A 6964-nucleotide genomic window follows, 5' to 3' on the forward strand; every position below is an offset into this window, starting at 1 on the left:
GAGACGGGGTTTCACCATGTTGACCAGGATGGTCTCGATCTCTTGACCTCGTGATCCACCCGCCTCGGCCTCCCACAGTGCTGGGATTACAGGCTTGAGCCACCGCGCCCGGCCTCTCTCTTTTTAAGATATTATCAACCATTGATGACTATTGCCTAGATGCACTAATTCATTAGGCATTCAAAAATTTTAATATTCAAATTCAATCCTTTGTCTTCATATATTAGTTGAAATTCTATAAAAAGAAATTCTCATATCAGTTATTTGGTTATCATGAGGCACATGAAGTACACATACAAAGGCAGGAAAAAAATGACCCTTTCCCTTTATTTTATCACATTTCAAAGAATGACATAAACTTTGAATAAATAGCCTTAAAAGTAAATCGTACTTTTATTTTTAATTATTATTATTTTTTGAGACAGAGTCTCTCTGTCACCCAGGCTAGAATCCAGTGGCACAATCTCGGCTCACTGCAACCTCCAACTCCTGATTCTCCTGCCTCAGCCTCCCAAGCAGTTGGGACTACAGGCACGCAACACCACGCCTGGCTAATTTTGTAGTTCACCATGTTGGCCAGCCTGGTCTCACACTCCTGACCTCAGGCGATCTGCCCGTCTTGGCCTCCAAAGTACTGAGATTACAGGCATGAGCCACTGCGCCTGACCTGTAAATCATCTTTTTACTCAAAAGATATTTCACATTGATTAAAACTGTTCAGGTAAATCTCTTCTTTTGAATTCATAGAAGTTCATAAAAATCATGTGTGTCACTTTAAGCATTGGTTTTTATTCCCTCCTAATAAGAGAGGATTTGATATACTGGTTACCTATTTACTTATATAATTCTGTATGAGTTTTGATATTTCCCCCAAATCAAACATTGTCCAAAAATGACATTTTTCATATAATCAATGAAACCTTTCAACATGATGTGCAGAAATTTTGAGTTCCTCCATTTTCTCAAACTCCTCTTCCATCTACCCATCCATTTATTTGTCTATCTATCCACCTATCTACCTATTACCTATCTGTCTAATCTAGCTCTCTTCTACCCATTTGATGCTCATATGTTGATACGATTGGCACACATCACTTCATCTGGCATGACTTGAACAAAATAGGCCCATTGATTTCTGGTGTGGTAAGTCTGTCAAGGTCACAGGGGAACCCAGCTGAAAACAGGTGCTCCCCACGCATGTTGAGATGACTCACTCCTTGTAGCAATGGCTCCTCAGGAAATCTTTTCCCACCAGGGATGCTCACCTGTACTTACACTTTGCCACAGAAGGCCTCAGCAAAAGGCAAAAGCTAGCTTTAATCTAGCTTTGAATCTAAAACTCCTTAATTCACACCCACTCTTTCAGCTGCTACTGCCAAAATATGCACAATGTGCTGGGGGTACGGCCTCCAGACTCAGTCCTCTGCTTTGTTAGAACAAATCTTCCCCACAAAGCCATCAAGGTCCCAGCAAATATGTCCAAACCTTTTTTGCCACCTTTATGAAAAGGAACATTGAAAGAGGTATGCTTTGTCCACATCCAAAAAAAAAAAAAAGTCCTATAATATGTTTCTTTCTAGGGCACAAGTGCCTACTTGGCTTGTATTTACATAACTAAGAAGAGTCATTAAAGTGGCTCTTCCTAGAATAAATAATATCTCCCATGTGCTTTTAAATCCACGTCTAGATTTAAAAGCAGGTAGCGACTTTTAAATTGAGTCTTTCGGTAGATAGTAGTTTTTTTTTCCCTTTGAAAGTATATGTTGAGGCCCTTCAACTAAAACATTAAGTTCTTTAGAGTTGTACATTCTTTGCACATAGTAAGTGCTCAAGAAATAATTATATGAGTGGAGAAAGATTATTCAAGACTAAGAAGGGTGGGTAAATTGATAGATCTACCTCATCAAAATCTCTTCTCTGTCATAGGAGCTCAGATGAGATGGACACAGGGATGAAGAGCAACATCACAATGTCAATTGTGACAAATGTAAATTCACCAGCCCCACCTCAGGCCTACTGAATCAGAATCTGTTTTCACAAATTCTCTGGGTGATTCTTATAGACAATAAGATTTGAGACCCATTAGTCTACAGTATTCCAGTGTGAACTAGTATTAACATGAGATGACATGGGAACCACTTCCACCCAATAGTTCCCCCATCATGCTAGTTTTAGGCCAGAGCAGCAAGATGGAAGGTGGTAATCATTATTCTGCCCTGAGAAATCAATAAAGGGACAAATATTTTTACAGAAATAGAAACACTGGTAGATGGGATTGCCTACCAGTGACTAGAGTTACTGATTATGTCTTTCCATCATTGATTAGAAATATATTTATAGGACTCCAGGCTTAATCCAGTTTTTCTTTATCAGTAAAAGGAAAAAAGAAGTAGGAAAACATGGCTGGGTGCAGTGGCTCACGCCTGTAATCCCAGCACTTTGGGAGGCTGAGGTGGGTGGATCATGAGGTTAGGAGTTCGAGGCCAGCCTGGCCAAGATGGTGAAACCCTGTCTCTACTAAAAATACACGTGGTGGGCACCTATAATCCCAGCTACTCAGGAGGCTCAGGCAGGAGAATTAGTTGAACCAGGGAGTTGGAGGTTGTAGTGAGCCAAGATCGCACCACTGTGCTCTAGCCTGGGCAATAGAGCAAGACCCTGTCTCAAAAAAATAATTATTATTATAATTAGGAAACACAACAGATAGCCAAAGACAGTCCGCAAAAGGCATTCTTTACATGTAGCGCCTAGAGATGGCTCCAGAAGACAGCAGACATATCTGAAACCCAGACCTTCTCTGATGTGCTAGACCAGGGGACAAACATTTTCTGTACAGAACCAAAAAGTAAATATTTTTGGCTTTGCAGGTTATATGTGACTGCTCATCTCGCTGTAGTGTGAAAGCAGCCATAGACAATAGAGATATAAATGAGTGTGGCTATGTTCCAATAGACTGTATTTATGAACTCTGAAATTTAAAATTTATGTAATTTTCATGTCATGAAATATAATTTTTTCCAATAATCTAAAAATTCTCAGCTTGGAGCCTGTACAAAAATAGATGATGGCCAGATTTGGCCCCAAGTCCATCATTTTCCAACCCCTGCTCTAGACTAGAGGCTGCTAAAGGTATTCCCTTGCCAGACCACAAGAAATATTTCGCATGTGCCCAGTATATAGAAAAGAGTAAGTTAGGAACCAGAGAATTAATACAAAGTCTGGAAAGAAAACCGTCTTCACCATCTACACCCCAAAAAGGAAACCTAAGAGTTCACAATCATTAACGACTGCCAGTCCCTCTGCATTCCACAGTAAGCAGCACCAAACTTCGGGTGCCCCCTCCGATGTACAAAGTACTAACATTGCTAAGGCTGTGAGTCTGAAGTTTCTTCTGATGGTGATGATGGCAGCAACGAATTAGAAAGGAAGAATTGAAGAATCTATCAATGAGAATCCAAAGCATGAATGTACAGCCCTATTTCCTCCTCCTTTCCTTTGACTTTTAGAGACAGAGTCTCACTCTGCTGCCCAGTCTGGAGTGCAGTGGCACAATCGCACTGCAGCCTTGAACTCCTGGGCTCAAGCCGTCTTCCCACCTCAGCCTCCCAAATAGCAGGGATCCTTCTACCTTTTTATCTCCAGTTCTGTCCATTTTTGTCTCTCTATTGCTTAAAAATATATAAATGTGCATATAAAATGCTAGCCCTTTCTTCTTTGATAAATAGCACATTTTTCTCCACCTTGCCTTTTTTTCTCAAGAATAATTTCTAGAGATCCCTCCATAGCAGTATATAGAAATGTTCTTTATGCATTTTAAAGCTGCATGGTGCTCAATCATTTTGGTGTGGATTGTCCATAGCTTAATTAACCAGTCCATCACCGGTGAACATTTGCAATTTTTTTTTTTTTTTGCTATTATAAATATAGCCCACAAATAACAGCCATGGACAACATTGATCCTATACTTGTATTGCCAGTGCTGTGCATTTTACACATATTACCCATTTAATTCTTATAACGATCTTATCTACCCTTTACAGGTGAGGAAGGTGAGGTCTAGGGAGGTTAAATAAAGTGTCAAGTATCAAGCAGCTGTAAGTAGCAGAGCAAGAGTTCCAGCATCATAACTGTTCCTAGTCACTCAACCTATTTCATCTTCCTGATTCAGGTTCATGTAGAGGAGCAGAGGAGACCAAGTTCCTCCTCCCTGACTCCCAGAAGCCTTGTTGGCACCAGCTCACATTCTTTTGCAAACTCAACAAAGGCCCTTCCAACCGGCTTACAGCCCTCAGCTGGGAGCAGATTTGTTAAACAGATGCACGAGGTTTGGAAAACTGCCCAGGGTGTCCCCATACTGACAAAACAAGAGTCCTGTGGGACCAAAAAGAGATACTGCCTCATCTGCATTCTCTCTGGCTCTCCGAGGATTGCCTTCAATGCCCCAGGCTAATGTGTGTGTCCAGAAGCATTTGTTTGGTGGGGAAAGGAGAAGAATAAGAGGGAGAGTGCTGGGCAAACCTTTGCCTTTTACAGTCCGGGCACACAGGGGTTTCTAAGGCACTGCCACCTCTCCCTCCTTGTCTCTATCCTAAAATGACCTTAATCCCTTACCAGACAACCTGGAACAGGAGGGTGAGTTTGAGGGGCATGTGAAGCAGGTTGTAGAGGTGATTGGAAGCTCTTTCCTTTGCTTTCTAGCCTGGCCTGAATGTGGGTAGAGCCATGATATCAGAGAATATCATGCCCAGCACCTCACCCCTCACCCCTAAACCCCCAGAGTCCTGACAGTTGCAGGGAGTTAAAGGTGGCAGCTTCTGGGTACAAGTTACAGAGGTCAAGGCAGAAACTGTCCAGGACATAGGAATAAGGGGGGTAAGGGTGCACTGAGGTTGTGTCGCCTTCCTTAAACCAGTACTATAGGCTGCAGTGCCAGGGAAGAAAGCCATATATCTGTATTAGATGATGATGCCTAGTGGTAAACTGCAGGCAGGAGACAAGGGGAAGCTACACATTTCAGAAGTACATGACTGGCCTTAAACATTGGGTTAAACTAACATTCTATTTTGGAAGCAAAAAAAAGAAATGTAATACTAATATTTATTAAGTATTTAGGCTAAATGAGTTTACCTATATCATTTCAGTTCATCTTTGTGGTAATTCTCAAAGATATAATCCCCACTTTCAGATATGAAAATTGAGGATCAAAGAGCTTAAGAGATTTGTCCAGATTTGAAAACCTAGTATGCAGTGGAGTCCTAATTGAAACCCAGATCTGCTGACTGCACAGTCCAGGTACCTAATCACTTTACGATGCTGCAGGCTCTTTTTTCATTCATTCATTCAAGAAATATTTATTTAACATCTATGATGAACTAAAGACATGATACTGTGGGGATACAATAATGAATAAGAGAGATGTGGTTCTGACCCTCACGGAGCTCATCTTCAAGGATAAATGGGTAAATAAGGAAAGAACATGATTACACACTTTGATAAATGCTATGGTTCTCATCTAATATTTGAGATTAGTTTAAAATGAAGTCTTTTTAAAAAGTATCTAGTAATTAATGAAAGGGAAGTCATCCTATATAAACTCTCCTTCCACTGAATTTGTCTACATCATGTATAATGTTTTAAGATGTTCCTTTATATTTATCCATTTTATTTAATCTGAGACCCTCCCAAGTTGAGGCAAAACCAGAGTATCATTATTAGTATTATTTTTAATATTCTGAACTTAATGTCTCCAAAAGTCAAAGGTAGATATTAAAAAGTCAATTTCAAAGGACCTGAGGTTATATGAGCCATCCCTGTGAAATGTTTCGGGAAGTTGAAGTTACGCCCTACCAGGAATGGCTGAAGAAACTACCTGAGGTTTGTCAGCAGAAGAGCTTGGCTTTACTGCCACCTTTACTTCCACATGTTGGAGCTGTGTGAAAATCTCCCATGGAAGAAGACAGGATATGAATTCAACCCATGATTTAAAAAACAAGTATATCAGATGACAAGTGATCTAAGCAGTATTATTATATTCTACTATTATCATTGTTCTTCCATGTAGTTAGAAGATTTCAATCTGAGCTATCTTTTTCCTTTATGTTCACAAATACCTAGGGGGAAGGGAGGTGGAAGATATTAGTATTCCCATCACTTCCTAAACAGCTTCTGAATTGAAAATACCTGCCTCCTACCTGTCTGACTGGGCTCTGGAGTTTAATTAGTTAGCATCTCTAAAGAACTCAGGCTTCCCTGAGATAGGCATTATGTAAACATAAGGTATTATTATCATTATCATAGTATCATTATGTTATTGTAATTGTGTGGATTCTCCCATAAAGCTGCACAGAATGGGATCCTAGCCCAGATTATTATTTGTCTAGTGCTTTGAGCTTAGATGAAAGGCATGCATATGTTGTCTTATGTTGTTACATCATTACAGTCATTATTGTTGTATTTTTGATTATTGAAGAATGAACCAATTTTCAAATTCATCTCAACATCTCTCCAATTCTCAAAAGATGTTTCCAGTGTGACTGCAATGGTGTGCTCCTCCACACTGGTTTAAAGGTGTAGGGCAAGATAGCACCTTGAGCTTTTTTTTTTTTTTTTTTTTTTTTTTTTTTTTCACAGGGTCTTTTTTTATGGCTTTTTTTTTTTTTTTTTTTTTTTTTTAACCTCTGTTCTACTAGAGCCTGGTAGAGGTCACAGAGCCCCAGACCTGTTGACAGCCACACTCAGGTAAATTTATTCTACTTAAAGCCAACTTTGAGTGACTCTTCTGTTTCATTTGCTACCTTTAGGAACCATAAACAGCTATTCTCAAAAAGATTAAGATGGGATTCATCTCAAAAAGAGGAAAGAAGACGAGATATAGGGCCAAACAGCACACCAGAGAATAATTTTATGTGATTAAAGTAGTTGATTCATCACCAGTTGATTAATCACTAAATATACCAGCTGGTAA

Source organism: Cebus imitator, unplaced genomic scaffold, assembly GCF_001604975.1.
Source record: "Cebus imitator isolate Cc_AM_T3 unplaced genomic scaffold, Cebus_imitator-1.0 Scaffold158, whole genome shotgun sequence".
In the NCBI taxonomy this organism is placed as follows: Eukaryota; Metazoa; Chordata; class Mammalia; order Primates; family Cebidae; genus Cebus; species Cebus imitator.